This window comes from Sinohyriopsis cumingii, chromosome 4 (assembly GCF_028554795.1).
Source record: "Sinohyriopsis cumingii isolate HCF-2022 chromosome 4, ASM2855479v2, whole genome shotgun sequence".
Taxonomy (NCBI): Eukaryota; Metazoa; Mollusca; class Bivalvia; order Unionida; family Unionidae; genus Sinohyriopsis; species Sinohyriopsis cumingii.
The window spans coordinates 96,661,546-96,684,007 of NC_142964.1; positions in this window are offsets into that span (position 1 = coordinate 96,661,546).

The window sequence follows — 22,462 nt, forward strand, 5'->3', positions numbered from 1 at the left end:
GGTTATAAACCTTTTAAAGGAGAGCCTCAACAAACGTGTTTGATGGTCCGGAATTAAGTTTTAATACAATAATAACTATCTTTGATCAGTTTAGAAAAGCGTCTGGGCTTGTATTACAGTACAAAAATTAATCGTATTAAAACTATATCCATTAGGAAGGAATACACATTTCGACTATTATTATAGTTAATCGTTTAACTGTACTACGCAGATTGTCGAAACGTTAAGAATAACTTCCAACACAAATGTAAACGTATTACAAGATCTGCGTATATATCCAAAACTTAGAGTATTCTATGCGTGCATAGGGAGATGGAAATGGGGACATGTATTCTTGATTGGTAGAATACGAGGAGGAAGAATTTTGCTTATATTGATATTACCAATCATAGTTCTACTATCATCATCATCATTATAATCGTCCTCGTCGTCATCATCATCGTCATCAATCCCTTAACCCAAGAGGTCGTTCTACCAGGGGCTTGAAATCAAATCGCCTGATTTCTGTTTTAGAAATCGAGAATGACACTGTATAGATTATAATTGTTTACAAGGTCGACATGTTGGTTTTGTTTCCTAGGCGCTGATGCCTTAACCACTGATTCTGTAACATCGTTGTCTGGTGATATGTGCATTGTCGAGATGGTATAGGAGTCGGTGCATACATGCAAGGCGATGGGTGCCGTTTAATCAGGTTCTAATCTTCTTATAATACAAATCAAAATTATATAACCTATATTATAATGTTATTTATTCGTATATGTATATAACGTTTTCATTTTTTTGCTGTGTGCAAAATAAAAGACCAGGAACTAGTTAGTTTCCTATCAAGTTTAGCAAAACAGTTTATCTATGCATGCAAACTTGCTAACAAGAACTAACTTCTTTTTTGGGGGGGTGGGGGGGAGAGTGAGAGAGACTATTCTATAGATTATATGCATGTTTGGGGAAAAAAAACATAAGTATTCTTTATGTTTTGTCGACAACTTTAAACATATTTTTTCACCTATTTGCAATGACCTATCAATCCTTTCAAACCTATGACTGATTTCAGATCTTTGTAAATTTTTGCCCTTCCCATAGTTGATTCTGCTACTATATCTTCATATACCGAGTCACTGTTTGAAACTGAACCTTGATTCCACATGAATTCCATCTGTGTTTTTGATTAATCTTTATGTAAAGTGACCTTGTAAGATGTAAAAGATTTTCCAAATGTAGTGTATATTTAGTTGTAAACGAATTTGGATATTTACCTACGTCGGATACGTGATCGATTCCTTCTTCATACTTGTCTGTTTTATCAATCTTGCTATTATAGCTATGTTATTTCTATGTTATTTATATTGAATGACTATGGTAACTATACCTCTTTTTTCCAGCACTGGACAAAAATATCATTTGAAATATTTGAAATCATGAAATTAACACTTTTCTTCCTTTGAGAATTTTTTCTTCATAAAACAAGTTTCTATGCATGCAGTCCAAACTTGTAAACAAATATGCATTATCTGTAGAGATGGGCGTTGTTATTATCATGTTAATTCGTGAACTATTTCAGTCACCTGTCTGAAAACTGTTAGATTCCGTATAGTGTTTGATTCAGTACAGTATAGGCTATTTCAATCACCTGTCTGAATATTGTTCGATTCAGTACAGTGTAGACTATTTCAACCACCTGTCTGAAAGCTATTCGATTCAGTACAGTGTAGACTGATACGAGTATTTATAATATGTTATAATAAACCGTTGTCGCTTTATGATAAGGTTTATCCTTCATTAAAACAGCGCTAGTGTCAGTCAGTTTTAATTGTGATCTTTGAAAATATTTCCAATCTAACAAATTAGACTTTTTAATGTTCCTGTAGAGCATCAAACAAATATTACTTTTCAAGATTTTTCAAAATGTATGCTTTTTAAATTTTTCATATAAAATGAAAAAATGTGTCCTTTGAACATCTGAATTACATACATACATACATACATACATACATACATACATACATGCATACATGCATACATACATACATACATACATAACATACATGCATACGTGTTTATGCTATAATAAACAGTAACAAAGAAAGAGTGAAAACAACAAGTTTTGAAACATTTAAAAAATAATTTATTTCCCTGGAAAAACAATGTGAAAATGACATATTAAGAACTTACGGTTTTAAGAAATCAAATCAAGAAATAATCTAAGAATAATCCACGAACTAAATTTTAGATGTCCTAGTAATGAAATGGTATAATGAATTCAAGTTCGAGTCCCGACAAATAATCCAAAATGGAAGGCGTTGACGTATACTGCAACCTTTATAATACGGATATGTCTACAGTTCTTTCTTGATCCACAAACAATATTCCGGTGTTTGAACTTCCGAAAAAAATTTAAATAAATATCTTTGTCCAAGAATTCTGTACGAGCACTCAAATATTTCCAGGGGAAAAAAAATAATCTTTTAGAATCCAAATAACTTGAATAACAATTAAAATGTAACTCCAAACTGGTCACAAACAAACACTTTCCAGTGTAAAAGCCCAAATTACTGGACACAACATAATACAACTGATTCTGCCAAGATCTAAAAGCACGAAAGAACAATTTTTTCAAGTAAAAATATTATATAATCTTCTACCTTACCTTTGGTCACAATTAACAATTAACATTCCTAAAAAAAATAGGTGTATAATGTTTACAAAATATAATCTAAGTTATAATTTGAAGTATGTTACTAACATGTTAATATAAAATGCATAATAAGCAACAAGCAGACCTGGCAGTTCATACGGAATTTCCAAAGTTCAAGATTCAGATTGAAATAAATACGTTTGCTAAATAACGAAAAATCAATAATTCAGGCCAGGTAGAAAATGAACTTGATTTTGGTCGAGTGAGTTCTTTGGGGTATGTTTATTTGCAAATAGTGATGAACTGTAGTTTTTATAGTTACTTTTATTAAAGTGCTCTTCCAAATTAACATTCTTGGAAACAGAGACTTGAATTTATACTGAAATTTCAAATAACAATTTTATTCTTGGATCGCCTTATTGTGATCCAACAGGAGACTATTGGCACATCAGCATTATACGGGCCACAATTTATTCAGAATCTTAATTATTAGGACTTTTGTCTGTAATTCTAGGAATATTTAGGATTGAATTCGCAATACTGTAAGTTCCTGTTGAGTTACATTTTCATTTTGTTTTCTAGGTAGATAAAACAGTTGTAGAATGTTACAAAGCTTGTTCCGTCTCACTCTTTGATATTACTTATTTAAGATCATAGAGTCGTAATACACACATTATGCGTCTTCCAACGTGCATATAAAATTTAATTACAAAATATTGGAAAATGTGATTGTAATTGAAATTGTTGTACGTTCGACCTTTCATCCCTGCTCATGGACGCCAGAAGTAGAAGCTAATGAAGCTCCTCTCTCACACGCTCATCCCGTCTGTTACAGATTGTTACCTCTGGGACAACATGATTAAAAATATTCGTTAATTTTGAATGATATGCCTGACAAATCGACCGACATACAGACGAAGGTTGTCAGAATAGTCTTCGCCAAAAAAAATTGACACAACGTTTTGAAATGCAGTGATTTTATTGAAATCATATAAGATTTATTAAAACTAAGAATGTTAAATAAAGTAAAATGAAACTGTGGAGAGTAAAACAAAATGTTATCGATTTTAACTATCCTCGCCATTTTAGCTTATCACCTATACACGTGATACAATCATTCACGCACTTTGTGTTGTATCCGGAGTCAGGCATATCGTTTCAAGCTATGCCTGTAATTGCGTGTACAGCAGGAGATTGAATCAGCACAATCCAAGCATCTATAATGAACATATACATGTTTGACAAAATCGTTTATATAACTAATAATGAAATCAATGACGACAAAACAAAACAAGAACACAGTAGTTAGGTTTGTATTGCAGCTGATGAAAAGGTAAACGGGTGTGTTTAGCATTTGAATATATCTTAAGAAACCAAAACTATTCTAGTCAAGAGAATCTAAAATTGTATTTTGTTTAGGATTTATGCCTTTTGATGAGTTTACAGTCCAAACAGTTATGAAGATTATATTCAACTTTTAATGAGTTCAAATTTGAAATATATTTACAAATGTTAAGCGTTTAAATGATTACACAACAGCGAAGAAAACATGCGTTTTGTTTTATGTTTAGAGCGAAGCGCCATTTTGTGCACTCTCAAACTTTCATAAAAATTATGTTCTCTACGATGAAATGCAGCTGCTGCAAGTTATGTCCGATACTTTGTGAGGTCATAATGGTTTGATTAGGAGTATTGTTACTGTTGCTGTTCTTGTAGAAAACTATGGAGTACTATGTGATAACCGCCTGACATCAATTTTCAATCACCCGCCCTTGTCATAATGGCAACGGGAAACATCTAACTGCCACAACTCCATATCTCAATAGCGAAAGAACAAACACAGCCATTGCATTAATCTGACAATCTTAGCTATTGCACAAGTCTGTTTTGTTTCGTAGTCTCGAAACCGTTACAATTATCATGGTGTGTTAAACAAATTAACATACGAATTCAGTAAAATAACAGCTTCATTGATACTAATCGATTCAATGCGCGAGTTATTTATTAGTTCAGTTACAGATGTTACAGAGAACTAACGGTCATCTTTAATGAGGAAGAAACGAAGGTGTATTGTATCCATGGTAGAACAAGAAATATGTACTTCATTTTCTGATTGGAAAACAGATTTATATTGATTCATTCGTTTTAATATATATATATATATATATATATATATATATATATATATATATATATATATATATATATATATATATATTGTATGATTTCAAGGTTTACTCTCATTTGACGCAAACATTTTAAGACATTTCACAGCATATCAATTGAATAACGTTCGGGTGGCTGTTTATCCAAATGACAGTTTGCATTCTGAAAACAGAAAACGGCATTTGCTCCGTCAAAGAGCAAATTTAGTGTGTTTGTAATTTTATCATTTGGAAATGGATGCAGTTTTTCTGATGCAAAATATATTCATCTGGTAATTGGCCGATGGGGCTTTTAATGATTTTGAACACAGTGGAAGGATGCAAGCGTGATAAATGAGTGCTCTTTCGTACAAGTATCTGCGGTGTTCCACAAATAGCCAGTTTCGTTGCCAAGATCTCTGATCGTTGTACTTAAGGCAGTCAATACGCTCACAGCTATACATTGTCGTGTGTCCATGGAAACGACAAAGGCAAATAAATAATTCAGTAATTTGCCGCCGTACATCAAATCCTGTACATAATCACAGATGTTTAGTAGCTAAAAATAGCACGAATCTCAAGCCAATATCCTCTTATGCAATAGATACATTGGAATGCAAACACAAATTTTGTCAGTGATATTATAGCTTTTAACGACCATTGTCTATACAGACTGGAAACAATGTACAATTTTTGCATTTTTGAGAATTTAAGTATAATCTTGATTTATAATTTGCATGGAAGAACTTTTGCAACTAAGTGCAAATATGCAAGCACTTTGAACAAACTAAAATGAAATATAGTATTAAAAATTTCAATCATATTTGATGTTTTACATCTGAAGTAAGATTTGCAATGAAATAGAAACAAACATACCTTGTTTAGGGAATATAATCAGCTCCACCTGGCCGTGTGCACTATTATCTCTGTCAACTTTGCTCATTTCAGCTTTCCACATGCCATGGATGTGGGAGCTTTAGGTAAAAGTCTTGAAAAAGTGCATAGCCTTAATGATAAAGGTAACAAATATAACGTGCAGGAATTTATTCAGTGATCATCGTGAACGCTTTTTATTGAGTTTACGTTAAAAAAATATACATATTTTTAAAATTCTCACACGGTGGAGGACGGTGGTCTGGCAACAAGTAAATGCATATGTTTCTCAGAAATAGAGAAAATATTTTAGAAAATTACATGTGTTTGTTACGACTCTATGGTTGTAATCTAAATAACAGAAAAGAACGAAAACCAACAGGTTTTGTAACATTCAACAAAAAATTTATTTCCCAAGAGCACAAGGATAAAATTTAAGAAGAAAGTACATTACTGTGAATTAAATCCCAAATAGTCCTAAAAGAATCACAAGTCAAAGTGCATCAAGTTCCAACTGAATTCCAGTTTGATTCCAATTAAATTCCGATATTGAATGTGTTGATGTGCCTGTAGTCTCTAATGTGCGAGTAGCCTAAATTGCAATGATGTGATGACAGACTTCTGATGTATCACAATAATATAAACCAAAATTGTCCTTGTCTGAATTCACAATAATTCCAAATCAATGTTCCAGTCCAAGAATATTATTGATGAACACCTTCTATTTCCAGTGAATAATAATTTGAATGAATAAATACACCTAGATGAAAAACTGAACACAACAATGAGACTGATTCTTCTTCAAGATTTTATGGCAAGAATGAGTAAAGGTTAGATAAAGAAGATTAGATGGCCCTTTACTTGACCCATTTCGCAATTATCATTGTCTACAAATATGTGAGATCACAATCAAGACTGTACCGTTTAACTCAAATTCAGGTAATATTTTTTACATTAATAATGATCTAAATATACTAATCGATCAATATGAGCTATGCATTATGTTGTTTAATAAAATGAACTTGATTTTGGACAACGGCAAATACAAAACACAGCTTTATATTCATATATCATAAAATCATCAAGAATAGCCAACAATAATACAAATTAAATATACATTATACGGTATTTCAACAACCTCACTGACAATGAGATCTGCCTGATAAATTTGAATATATTAAGAAAGTTAAGGATCGCATTAAAAAGACACCTAACTTCATAACACTTTTTGAGATACGTGCCCTGTGGTCGATATTATATAGTCTCATTAGAATCCACAGAAACGAAACAACTATTTGTTCCTAAACTCGTGTCACTCAGTGTTCAACTTTAATTAACTACAACACAAAACATGTGCGATCACATAAACTGGATTCGCATAAAGATCTTAAGATGTTGGATTCTCAGATTTAAAAACGTAATTCGTATCATGCAAAAGTTCATATTACGTTCACACGATTTAATACGCATCACACGCCAGACAAAGATATTTACATGACAAGTCATAGTTGGAAGATAATTTGCCAAGCGATCATGAAAATTGTTACACGTAATAAATAACGTCACAAATCTATACTATATTGAATTCAACAGAGAGATGATATATACGTTTCACGAGTTTGTACATATTTCCATATTTTATTATACAATTCATTATGAGATATTAAAACATATCAACGGGAGAGAAAAAAGATATAGCCACATTGGCGGTATCACTTTTGGAAATAAATCTGCCCTTATGTATATGAATCAAACCTGCATTTTCACGTTTAGAACTATTTCATTTTTTTCTTCTTCGTCTGTTCATTCTCTATATCTATTTATTTAATAAATAAAGAGGCATCAAGAATTAACGTTTTAAATTAACTTCTGACATGAATCATACAAATTATTATTGACTGGTCTAACATGAACTGTTGCTATTCCTTATTCTGTGTAACACATACCACAGTATCGTTTTGTCAATTTCGGAACTTCTTTGAACTCTGTATGATGAAGGTAAATACACAAATGTGTCATACAAAATGATGATAAAAGCAGAATTAGATCTATATACATTTTGACAGTGATATACATTTTCTCAAACCTTTTGTTAAATAGTAAAATCAAAAAAAAAAAGGAAATGACATACACAATGCCTTTAAAGAAATATCTAATGAGAGAAAACCAGGAAACACGTACCGTTTTAAAGGTGCTGCAGTTCGCAACAGCACAATTAGGGATTTTCATCAAAAAGGAAAACCCTGAGTACTTTTTAACTTACTCTGACCCAAAAAAAATTACATTCAGTACAAAGATTTAAAAAAACAACCTAAACAATATAATTTCAATTGGAAATGAAACCAGAAAATTGGTTACTATTTTACGAATATTAACTGAGGGTAGGTAAATATTCATTACAGATCATTACAGATTACTCTAACTGAAGAGAGTAAAAATAAAATATGGCATTATCATGCATAAAACTATTTAGTTTCTTAACAATTTATGCATTTGGAACACCAAAATGTAAACTAGTCATAATTTGAAAATACAATATGTAAAAGGGCCCATCTTCTTAACATCATGAAGAACAATCTTTAAATTAAGTAAGTACTTTAGGTCGATCCAATTATTTACAAGCTAGATACCGTAAAGGGAGATTACAGAGGGCTTATTTTACGAGAACGAGTTATCAATATATGACATGTATAGCTGGGAAGATCTGACAACTAATACTACCAATGAATGGTAGAAAATAAGTATTAATCAATGTATTGCTTAACAATTGGGATACGGATGCAAGCAGTATATTATTAAAGTATACGATGCATCAAAAGAACACACCTGTCACTCGGAGAGGAATGACGAGGTACAATATTACAAAGATCAGTATTTACGAGCCTGAAAACCTTGAGACTTTTTCAATAAGATAACAAGTGTTATTGTATTGTCACGTGATGATGGCAAAACTAAGCATCATATCACAACATAGCTAAGACATGCATAACATGCTAATTTGTTTGGATCAAAACCTCTGAAGGAATAAGGAAAGCACATCAAGATATTAAATATAAATAAGAAATGGTAAACGTGAAATACGTGATAACTCGCCTTTAAGTTAAATAATCTTAATGCAGGATACTAAATAACATTACTATAATAAATATAACATTAAGAAATTCTTGTATATTCCAACTGACAAAATGCTGACATAAGCCCAGAGAGTAAGGAATAAACTAGTGTACCAAAATTTAACAAGTTAACTGTTAATGCAAATCAGATAAATGTTGATGTAACCGCATTGAGATTTTCATTTTTCAAAACATTCATTCAAAGAAAGCATTGCAATTACTCATTGAACCTGGCTTCAGTCTTTGCTTTCTTTTTATGTATCCTGTTACAAACATACTACCACAAAAGTAACGAAAATGAAAAGATAACCAGAATCAGCTGATCTGGGAAGTGCTTGTGTCTAGATATACAAGTTGTCAGGATACTTATATCTAGTTGTAGTTGCACTACAAAAATAAATGACACGGTCTGTTAGGATGTTACAAATACAATAGAGAAAACGTGATGGAAGAAATGGAAACAGAAACATAACATGCCAGAGGTATTTAAAGTATGTAAAATTAGCGAGATTAAAACGGAAATACAATTGTTGGTGGAAATCAAACGCTTTGAGAGGGAAATCAAAAGTTAATTACAAGCGAATACAGAAAGACAAGAAATATAAGCTCTTTGTACCTGGAGAAGAAAAAAGTTGCATTAACTTTTGAATCTAATGGAAATTAGGGATATACGTACATATAATATTGCTCATGTAGACTTTAAAACTGCGTGTATGTGTGAACAATACACCCGGGGGAAGTACGATGACAATATTGGAGCACTCAAGTCGAGAGGAAACATACACTTCAGTTTGTATAAAAACAAAAGGTCTTGGGCATCTGATCATTGTCCTATAATTCAATTTAATTCAAATAATTGGATAATGCACATGAACCATGTTAACATGTTAAATATATTTAACATGATATACATTTAACATGATAAGAAATTAGTATCATGAGATCCAGCTCCTCAAATGCAACTGTTAAATATATTGGAAAACTATATAGTGAAATATTTCTGAACAGTTTCAGCCCACATTGTGTGTGACATTTTGGCAGAATAAATTAACTTAGGCAACATTGATGGCACAATGATCTTATGTGATTTGTTACTGGCATTTTGCACACAAAAGGGGTCTAGAGTTAGTTAAATCTGTTTATATGCTTAATATTTACTTCTAGATTAGAAAATTACTGGATAAATGTGCATAACCTCTAATTGGTTTAGAATTCGATCAAGATTAATATCGACTTCAGACAATTGAAGTTTATTTGCAACAACTGGAATATTCTACCACATCATGACTGGAGGTAACTTAAGACAAAAACAGTAAAAACTGGCCAAGATAATGATGATTTTGGAATCCACCTAAAAATATTTCTGAATTGGATTGTTTGAATTACCGTGATAAACGGCATTCGTAGATTTAGCTAATACAACTGGAATGTTAAGTCAGCAAAGAGCTATTTAAAGAATAGAATGATAACGATGAACATACAGGCTGGACTTGTACCTTTTGGGGGACCCTAGTGGAAGAGTGGTCTACGGCACTCGCCTTTACAGATCACTGACATCTCACTTTTGTGTGTGTTCGAGTCTCGGCTCAGCCAACATGGTTATGTGAGAAAGTTTGCCAAAGTTTCCAGGGGGTCGGTGGTTCACTACGGGTTCTTCCTCTGCCAATCGTCTATCATGTGCTAAAACATGGCGTTATGCCCACAAACTCAAACGAAACTTCTTGTATCATGCAGTAATTGTCTGACAGGAAGACGTTGCAAAATGAAATCAAATTAGAATGTCTTACCTAGTCTGCAGTTCAGGTTTTTCAGGCACCAAACAGGACATGTATTGTCTAGTCCATCTCGAAAGTAGTACTGTTACAATATCATTTGGGAAAATAATACTAGGTGAACAAGGTTTCGACTTGGACTAAAATATTCCGCTAAGGCGTGTAGAAGAATGAAGAAAATCAAATAGAGTAAAATTATAAAGGAAAGAAAGACTATGATAATGACGGTCCTACTGTTAGAACACATCTGATAATGCAATTGCGTCATCTTTATATGTGCAAAGCACGATCTGTAATATGGACGTCCAGATAGCACAAGGTAATAACAAAGTGTCCTCAACATTTAATTTAGAAACGACAATAACCAATGTTTGACATGAAACAAACAAGTTCGATTGATATGAATGGTTGTTGGAGCATCAATAAGTTACGTTTCGAGTCAGTTTACAATTTGTAGTCCTTATATATGCTTTACACTTACAACCAAAAATGTAAATACTAAACTCACAAATGTCAAAACAAGAAAAGTAATTCTTACAGCAAGGAAATAAATAACCTGACCAGATGTTTTCAAACACCAGTATTACACAGTCTATAAATCATGGTAGTATTTTTGCTGCTTTGTCTGGCCAACTCAGCCAAATACATATCAGATACGTACGATGCTTATTTATTTCTTTCTGTCGACAAACGAATCAGATTTTCCTCCGGACTGAGCCCTATCGCCACGTGTTTCTCTTCCACCCCTCACTCCCACCACATTTACTATGTACCAAGCGACAGATCAAATGAAATGTTTTTTGTTTGTTTCTTTTTCCATATTTCTAGCGCAAATTTAACTTTTGTTTACTTGCCCATCTTTACTGTTTCGAATTTGTAATAAAAATTGTAGTTCATTGTACGTCATGCAAAAAGTCTAGTCGCTTCATACAATAGCTTATTACGATACAGAAACTAATCACTATCCTCAGCCTTCTTTGAGTCATACATTTATTACGCCAAATTCCAAGAAACGATTGTTTCTAATGCTAACAATTTTCCTTCATAGGAATTAACTATTAGTACAAACTATTTCAATAATTTATTACCATATAGCAAGAAAAATTGCCATAAGTTAATTTGATATGTTCGACACAGATATTACTTTGTAGCTTAGAAATAAAAACAAGTGGTTAAATGGCTCATACTCAGCATTTTTTATATCTGCTTTCAACGATGTATAGATATCACATATAAACAATGTTTAATCGTGAACATCCACATGCTTTGTATAATCAAACAGTCACTGCGCCACATTCGCCCAGCATTCATAATGATGTTCCGTGATATTGACGAAGGGATTGATAAAGCCCTTTTAATATCATTTATCAACCACTTGATGTAGCTGATACCATCTAACGAAGTTGGTGTTAACAACTTATAATTATAAGCAATTATGGAAGACAGGAATGATGTTGCAGCCAGATCAATTCCCATACAAGTATTTGCTTTCCAAAAACCTAAAATTGCTTATATACCTTCAGAACAGAATATATATATATATATATATATATATATATATATATATATATATATATATATATATATATATATATATATATATATATATATATATATATATATATAATAGTTTCAATAACAATATTTTTCACCGCCATATGAGAAAAGAAGAAGATAAAATAAACATCATGTAGGAGTTTTTTTATGGACTACTTAAATTGTCATACCATCCTATTCCAATTTTACACATACAATAATATTTGCGTGCTTTTTCTGTATAGTGTATAGGTTTGGCAGATACTAACGTTTCAAATGAGAAAGAAATAGGTAGTGTGTATAAGATCAGATAATTGAGTGCCGACGACTTCCTATAGTCTAAGGAAGGCGATAATTGAGTGTTGAATACTTCTTATAGTTTAAGGAAGGCGATAAATGAGTGTTGATAACTTCAAACAGACTGAAGAAGGGTGATAAATAAGTGTTTCGAAAACTGATACAGTCAACTAAATATTAGCTAAATGGCCGCTTTTGTTGGAAATATGTATTACATGACGATTTACATTCAGCGAAATAGCCACTTTTGTTCGTAATGCATGGAGATTTTGGTGTTTTATTTAATTTCTAGCAAACAAAAATGTCGATATTTAGAAATGATTACTTTTCCCCATCATATTGGTACAGACATTCGTTTAGGATGAGAAGCATAAACAATATTTTCTTGACGGACGCCACGACGTCATTCTTCGACGTCTGATTGGACCTGATTTCATTTAGGATAAACTAGAAGTATTCAACACTCAATTATCACATCAGAAGTCCCTCAGCGAAAACTCTGTATAGATTTGAAATTCAGCAATAGTTTCAAAATGGCAGCCTTGATGATGATATTGGATGTTCTAGGGGTACTGTTTTCAGTGATGACCAACTAGTCCATGGGATGAATATATTCTAAACGTTCATCATCAAGATCGTTTACAAAGATTAGCGATAACAAACTCGTGTTAACGGAGACACGATGGATAACAGGAAATTTCATATGATTTGTCTTGTCTTCCACCAACAGAGCCAGTAATTTACATTATTCGTTGCTTGTAAACGAATGGTGTACTTACAATTTAAGAAAATTAAACTTATTGATGTACGGCCTGGTTTGAAAAATGCTTCTAAATGTCATCACATAAAATGTTTCATTCACCCCCGGGCCACTTTGCACAAAATCCTACATTGCATTATCATCTGACATTTATGTCCGCATGGCCTGAATATTAATTTTCATAGTCCCATTATTTTCGTATGTGAAGCGACTTCAACCACGAAACTCTAACTTGAATCGAATCGGTTCAGCTTGAAATTAAAACAAAACAAAACAACAAAAACCCCAGGGTACACAACACTTAATCCATGTCTGTCATCAAGCAAGGTGCATCAAGAGATGACAGTAAGACCTGCATAGATAGCTGGTTTCCATAAATCTGTATGCAGGAACAAAATGTGATGTTAATAATAACTTAATATTACGAGGTTGTTTGAAAGCAAGGACTATGTTTTCTTTGCCTGCTGCATCCAGAAGTGCGCTAAGGCGCTAAGGAGTTTACTCAAGAAATGCATGAATACATAAAGAGCAGAAGTACGAAGAGATGATAATTTTTAAACTTTAATTGATCTTTAAGCAAGCTGGTGAATGTCAGTGCGACTGGCCAATCAACGCTGATGACACTTTGGTCATGTGTACCTTATTAACATAGCATCATTTATCCGTCACAGAACATTGTTACAGTTCATTTTCGAAAACGTTAGAACTAGCTTCACGATGAACTAAGCAACTAGTAAACTTTTTTATTGTTGCAGGATACTTGAGAACAACATCAACTTTAAAGTGTGTGACTCCATAGAAGCAGGTATTCGATGGTTTAGTCATATGGTAAAATAACGAAATACACTATTTTTTAAAAAAACTTAACTGAATGTTGTTTGCTATGCTAAATGCATGCAGCTTTAAGGGAAAGCAGAAATATATTTGGCGAGACCAAAACGTCGCAATTCTTTAAAATCATGTATTTAATATAAGTGTTCTAATATCCCGATTTTTTCTGTCAAGCGCTTGCCCTATTTTGCCTATCAAGCAGTTGCCCTATTTTGCCTGTCAAGCAATTATTCTTTCTTGCCTGTCAAGCAGTTGCCCTATTTTGCCTGTCAAGCGATTGCCCAATGTTGTCTGTCAAGCAGTTACCCTATTTTGCCTGTACAGCAGTTGCCCCATTTTGACAGTTAAGCATTTGTGCGCTGTAAAAGAAACGGGCTTTAAATATTCTCTCATCAATACCTGCATCTTCACAAAGTCACAACTATCACTGTTTCGTTCATAAAGATAACTAGCTTGAGTGAGGAAATCATCCGACTTCAAATATGCCCCTATTTATTTGGTAAATATCTTGTAATAGCTTGCACTTTCATAGATTTTATGACGCTAATAAGATATAAAATTAAGCACAAATATGCATACACAAAACGAGCTAAAAAAAAACATATATATATATATATATATATATATATATATATATATATATATATATATATATATATATATATATATATATATATATTGCATCATTTTTATTCTTGCCTGTTGGCATAAAGTGAAAATGCATTTTCGATGCTCGGTGTTTTCCAAAACTATATTGTACCTACAAATATGAACGAACTGTTGCGATTACTTCATAATCATGTAGCTTAATTGTAAAATAAAATATATGTGCAAACTGGTGATGTTTCGAAACGCATTTGAACAATATGTCATGTACACTTTGCATAGACCCTTTTTGAATGATGTACTCAGTAGCTATATTAGGGGTATTCAGAGAAAATTAATATTTATTTTTGTATTTGGAAAGTTGAAATAAGTACTTTGAATGTAAAGTAAACATTGCAAAGCATATACAAAATAAAATCATATAACTGGTTTTATGTCAGTATCTATTGTTTCAGTTTATGTGCTGAACTCAGCTGAGTATGCCCTGTTGAAACTGACAAAGTGTTGTAAACTTTCGGATCAGAAACTATCATTGTATCCACCTTCTGCATATACTCATCGGAGACAAAACATTTCTTCATCTACAAATGCCACAAAATGAGAATCCCCATCTGCAGATACCAATATAAACCTGCATCACCACAAATTACCGCGGATGCGGGAGGTCGCGGGTTCGGACCCTGGCCGAGTATACTAAAGACTTTTTAAAATGGCACTAACAGCTGCCTCGCTAGACGCTCAGCATTGAAAGGTTAGTATTAGAACTGGTTGGCTTGGTGTCAGGATAATGTGACTGGGGCGGGCATCATGCTACATGTCTGTGGAATGACTTCACTATGAACTGCCACACTGCAGACATCGTAGCGACTTGACTGAAAAATTGTTAAAGCTACGTTCAAATCCAAATCATATACACAAACACACGCCCTCCTCCACCAGGCTATCCCGTTTTCTTCACCGCAAAATCACCAGTACACCAGAATGCAACCTCAAAGCCTCATACAGTACGAACGTAATGGCGATTTTGGAGTTTACATTACTGATCAAGGTCAAAGCCTTCTACACCTATGACTCTCTTTACATGCTGCCTCGCATCGCATTGTTAAAGCTACGTTAAAAATCCAAATCGCAAACACACACACACACACACACACACACACACACACACACACACACACACACACACACACACACACACTGTCTTTACATCACACGAGAGTACACGCGCCCATGCCAGAGGATAATATGTGACGTATAAGACTTTCACCTAGATCAGAACCAAACAAACCAGTACAGTTATTCTAATTGCACGTCCTTGGGATCTGTGACGTAAATTCTTCGACAATTATGAATCTATATGAGTGGTGATAATAGTTCCAAATCCACAAACCATATCAGAGCAGCCCCATAAATGAAGTTCTCGCTAAGCACTGGAAAACGTTTATGCGATTTTCAGTGCTTGTAGATCAGGGTCGTTAATGACCAAGTTCCGTGTCTGTGTTTGGTCCGTTGGTTGGTCGCTGGTTGTTTTCCGATTCCGCCAGCAATGTGTCGAACACAGCCATGCTGATTGCTTACTTTTAATGCTCATTGATGGGCGATTGTATTACGAATGCTTTGAGAATACATCCGCTGTTCCAATTCGATTATATTTTTCATGCCGGGAAGTGTGATGGTCTATCATAGTTCTTCTATTAAATAATGGGATCGCGAAGTATAATTGCTTGACAATTTTGCACTCATTAGGTGCAATAAGCACACACACACGCTCGCGCGCGCGCGCCTCAAACCAATTAGACAATTTACCGGTACAACTATCGTACAATAATAGAATATCTACTTTGGGAATATTGAAATCTTCGTAGATTGTACGTTCTTAGAGCCTAGCATTACTTTCATTTACAGAATCAAACTGATCACACAAATGAATAATTTCTTAAACGATCTTTCTCGTTTTCTTCCCAAAGCTATTACACTTTTAGGTGCATCCTTGCTGAATCATTGCCGTACAACACAATGAACGGGAATCTAACATGTGTGATTTTGTCGGTGAAATCCTCTTTTCGTGTCTGGCTGTGCATTATATGACTGAGCGTTATCCTGTGCTATTTCAATGACTTCACGCTCACTTTGACTAGTCCATCATGGTGGTCCCAACTTTCGATTTATCTTTTTGGCTCTTAAATAACTTACTTTACAGTGTATAAGAGAATTTACTCGCAGATATACGCCAACAAGTAATATAAGATCACTACCGATGCCGGCAACAATAGTTCCGTCAACAAATTCTGCAACCTCATCACCCTTTTCCAAATCCTGTGCTTTTTCAATGACTTCAAGCTCACTTTGACTAGTCCATCATGGTGGTCCCAACTTTCGATTTATCTTTTTGGCTCTTAAATAACTTACTTTACAGTGTATAAGAGAATTTACTCGCAGATATACGCCAACAAGTAATATAAGATCACTACCGATGCTGGCAACACTAGTTCCGTCAACAAATTCTGCAACTTCATCACCCTTTTCCAAATCCATCACTTATATATAAATAAAAGTCTTAAACACAAACACCAAAGATGGTTAATACCGTTTCTGACGCAATAATTAACTTATGTCTGTATGTATGTTGTTTCGTCCTTATTAGTCTTTAACAAGCCCGCAATCAAAAAAGGTTTAAGGAAGTTTTCAATTAGATTTGACCTGAATAAAGAATCCCTAGATTCTAATATTTATCTTATAGAGTATTAGAATATTCCATTGATTGTATTTTTGCTACTAATCGAGTACCAAGAGACCCCCATGAGTACACTATAAAGCAGGGGAGTCTAATGTTTGTGTGTGTGGTGTGTGGGTATGAGGTGGGGTCGGGTGAGGAAACATATAAAATGTTGAAGATCGCGGGGCACACGAGAAGGAACAGTTTAATAATTAATTACGAAAATCCAACAGTTATTACATGAGGGTAATAACATTCTTATTACATTGTCAAAAAAGATAGCCACATATTGTGGTAGATTCATAAAACAGCATTAGAATGAAATGCAGAAAAATATAATCAGCATTAATTAAAATATCTTAAAAAGAACTGTCTACATAGTCAGTGCCACATAATATGTCGCGGGTTGGACACGCCTGCTATAAAGGAAACAGTATTCTCTTATATCAGTAGGTCTACAGAGACGGCTGGGATAAAACCCATCAACCTTCATATGATAGGTCAAATACGTTAAGTACTTGTTTTTGGTGGTTCATGAACTGTCGGTTGTTTTTGGCAATTTAGTATTGCCAACAACGACCTTGATATTATTGGTTTTCATGTTTACGTAATGCTTTGCTGTAGCGTCGGTAAGATCGATGAACTCTTGAATCAGTTTCCGTTCATAAAAAGATCTCCGATCATTTTATAGCCAAACTTTAATTACTGATATCGTATTTGTGTTCTCAATTCCTTTTATCAAACGCAGTTGTTTTTGCAATGGTGCCTTGCAGCATCAAAATAACATCTTGTAAACGTTAGATGTTTTTAGTTTTCAGTTTGATCATGGAAAGTCACAAATTCGCCCCAGACGACGTTAGCTAAATTCAATCAAATCAGCTCTGGTGGCAAAACTTGATCAGATCCAACTAAGAGACGTGTCTTCAGGTGGTTGAATGTCAGTAAATGTAACTAGGCATTTAATGTCCTATTAAGAGTAGATTCTAATAAAAATCAATAACAATTTGCCTGATTGAAGGGCACTCAGGTGCATGCATGTATATTGTGCCTACACCCAAGTTTGCAACGGCAAAATGGAATAAAATAGTGGTAGACGACTTTGTCGAGCGACAAAGCTACCATGTATGTAATCTACAACTTTACGTGGCGGTGCAAGCCCGTATAAGTCCATACAAAAGATGTCTAGCTGTCACCACCTGCGGAACCCAATGCGATATATGTACCGTTGTCAACCATAAGTTGAAGGTGATAGTTTCCATTGCGCATGGAAACATCGAAGCGAGTTCACATCGCATAAAGACATATCGAAATGTTTGATTTTATCATTTGAATAAATCTCAGTTGGTCAATGGACGGGTAAAAGTCGAGACCAAAACCGAAGACACCTTCCGCTCCAGCGCTTAGATAATTGAAGACTTTTTCATTTTTACTCGTCCCCGCGTACCCTATTCAGACTCATCCCGGAGGCTGTTTCGACGGCCCCTATCGCAGTCGACATTGCATGCGCCGAATCCGCAGCAGCTAACAAGGCTGAAATATCTGCAAATAAGGAAATATTTCAATTGTGTCACCTCTGACTTGTACAACTTTAATGTCACCGATGTGTTATTTTGTTTGGCCACATTGAGCTGATTAAGTTGAGTTTGAGGATAATTGCTGATAACTCTGTAGGAGAAAGCATCAATAAGATACGACAATCGTTTTGTATTTTAAGAAGCTGCTTTAGGTTAATACCAAATTATTGATAGGACATTCTTGTTTAAAAACATAACAAGGTTCAATTATGAAGTTTAGAAAATTCTCTGGACATTTGACAGGAGTGTCAATGACCCTCATATAGGAAATTAAGCCCTGCAAGTCTTGTAGGAAAAGACAACAGCAATACAGCTATAATCTTAGTCACCGGTGGCTCCTCTTATAAGTGCATTTTGTCTATCTTGACCAATAATTGTTTAAATAGAGCCAGATACTAGAGAGAAAAGTAATACATCCAGTACATACGAGTAAATTCATGCTCGCAAATATGCAAACCTGTGTCAATATTATGGTGTTGCTCTGTGTATTTCAACAGCCAAAAGCACACAACAGCGACTTGATTGTCGTCGAAGACGAGCCAAATGTTTTCGGCGGGTTCTTTTTTGCCATTTAACCTTGACCAGATCTCAGTTTCTACCAGTTTTACAAGTATCATTAGAGTTTCTAGCTGGTTGTTTAGACTGTAGGCCACTTTAATTGCCATAAATATGTGCCATGGTTCGCTGACACCTTGTTGAGTACTTGTTTTTGATGTATATTCTCCTCGGACGCAAGTTTGCTTTGAGTTGCGGCCTTAGAGAACATTGACAACGCAGCTGTTCAGCCAGCTGTAATAAATGATGTCAAGCGAACCACTGAGATGTATCATACAGGACATATTTCAGCTAGCGTGAATCTGGGCTCGACATTGTGCATACCCACCGCAGTAATTATAATTGATAGCAATTACAGTGGGCGTTGGTTCATTGCATGTTTGTTTTTTTTGGGACATTTCCACTGGCATTCTCTACATGACCAGGACGGTCTCTTGTGTCTTTCACGAACAAAAATCGTCACTGTTCCGCGCGAGTCCATAAACTGTTGTAGCGACATCGACGGGATTGGATACCTTTTTCTAGACAACCTTAATCCGCTTCCCATTACCAGATTTGTAATCACTGAAAATGTACTAACTGGGGCCAGCGTTGCTGTCGATGGTAATGTAACTGCTTTTGGTGTTGCTCGAGTCACTAATCGCTGTAGCCCATCTCGAATGAATTCAATAGCGTACAATGCCAAATTTTTTAATCGAATTGCAGCATTGCAGCTTGTTAAGCTACTGATGCAGCGTGAGAGCCAGGCACTCGAGAATCTTTGGATCTCTCGTGAACAATCACCTTACATCATTGCTAAGGTCATTTCCATAAACATACAAGTGTCTTACTCATCAACTTAAGACTGTCATCTCATTTAATTAGGTCGATCTCTAATGTATTGTTGTATTGTCTTGTTATCTACGCGGAGATTTATCATGTGCCGATCCAAAGCCAAAAGTGTGATCGAAGGTTTGTCCACCGGGAATTGCTGCATGGAAGATACCCAAGCGTGAGCTTCAGACAAAGAAAACCCAAATAATATATAACCCTGTGATGCTTGCGTTATCCGGACTGAGGATTCATAACTTCCACTGATTCCGTGACAGGTCAGAATAACCTGCATCAATGAGGCGTGTCTGACAAGATCTTGCGACGTATTGTAGCTGGTATCGTCGTGTCCTGCATGACAAAATTGTTTATCCTCTCTAAGCTTATTAATGACTTCAGGCAAACAAAGAACCTTCTCAAACATGAATGCACAATATCAAAAACGTACTTTGGAAATTCTAACGATATGGCAGAACTAAAGGTTAATGTTCCCGTATGTAAATTTCAGAATTGCGCTTGGTCTCCGGGGAAATCCTCGTCGCATCTCTTAATTGACTGGCTTGATCTCGTACGTGCCATTTGGAAGTCCAATAATATTCCAGATACATTCTCGAATGTCTGCTGCCCCAACACACGAACGAGGAATCAGCGTTGAAGAACCCGAACTTCCGCGGTCGAATATTAGGCCAAATCAGATAAACGCGCAACGACGCTAATGAGATCCCGAGTATGGGAGATTGCCCATTTGTGATTGGCGTCGTAGTGCTCATCTTGCGTAAAATACAAAGTGCATCCGTTTCATCATTGGTTTTGTATGCACGTTCGTCATATACATTATGGACATCTTCAAAAATGTAAAGTATCAAAGCGCGAAACGTCAAAGGGTCCATGATATTATTGGTGAGCGATCGATGACATCGTTAATGACTTCTGGTGCGTTGCAATCAGGGGAAAATGACTCCACGAGTATTTGCAAAAGATCTTTAAAGTGACGAGGATCACACAGTCTAAAAAGACCATCTCTTTCCTTTTATTTTTTCGGTTCTTCTTTTAGAAATTCCATACATTATTACTCATTTGAATGCCTATTTGGACGTGTTTCTTCTTCTGTCTTGTCCCCATGCTGGTACACCTCTTCTTGGGATTGCTTAACGCCTTTGTTGCTGTTTTGATGCAGACGTTAGTTGTTCTTGGATTTGGTGTTAAACGCATCTTTGTTGTTTCTTTGCTGCATTTATACACGTTTTCTTCCACTATATGCCCGTTTTTTTTCTTCTTGTTCTCTTAGAAATTCAGTAAATCAGTTTATTCCCGGATTTGGTTTCGAACACGCTTCGGGTGCGTCTATGTCTTTGGAATTAAATTTGTACGATGATTTGGATTGGGTTCCTTGTCCTCAGGGAAATATATACTCTTATATTTTGTCCATTATTCCTTGCCTTAGTCAATAATTGTGCTGTTGTAGAAAGTAATCTCTTTTATCTATACTCACTGAACACCATCTTCGCTCATTCATTGTTCATGTTATCTATTTTTCATGCAAGGTTCTAGCTAATTCTATCGCGATGAGACCATAGGGGTACTCGGGGGCTTCCGCAAACATATTCAGAAACGCATCCAGAGAGTTCTCAGTGAGAGACTACGTCAAATGAATCTTTGCGAGATCATGCGAGTCCACGCAAGTCAATACCACGAAATATCACCAAAACTTTGGAGTTATCTCTGATCACTTTCGGCACATGTGCGTATTGTTGTGTTGCATAAACCACGTCTATAGTCTTGCATCGTCTCCCTCCCCGAAAATAGTCTCTTGGTGTTCAAGTAAAACAAATGAAAAGTGAAGCTGACAAAGCCACTCTATGACAAGATCATTATCGTACACGACAAGATTATTTACGCTTAGGTCAAGGTCTTCAAGACAGGGGCCTCATAGTTTGTGGAAAAGAAATCCTTGAGTACATCATAACATGGTTGATCGTCGACTGACGTTGCAATGATATAAAGGAGATCCCATGTTAACCATCTTATGAACCGATTTGAACAGTTAGGTTTTCCGGGTCGGACCAATACTTAACCATATTCTTCTATAATGGAATGGAACCATTAAGTTGAAGCATAACTCCGGATAATTTTGCCTTGTATACATTTGTATTCATTAAGTGATATTAATCCCAAGAGCTTCATTAAGTGGTCAAGAATAATATGAATATGTTTCCTTACAATTATGTTACTGTTAAGCC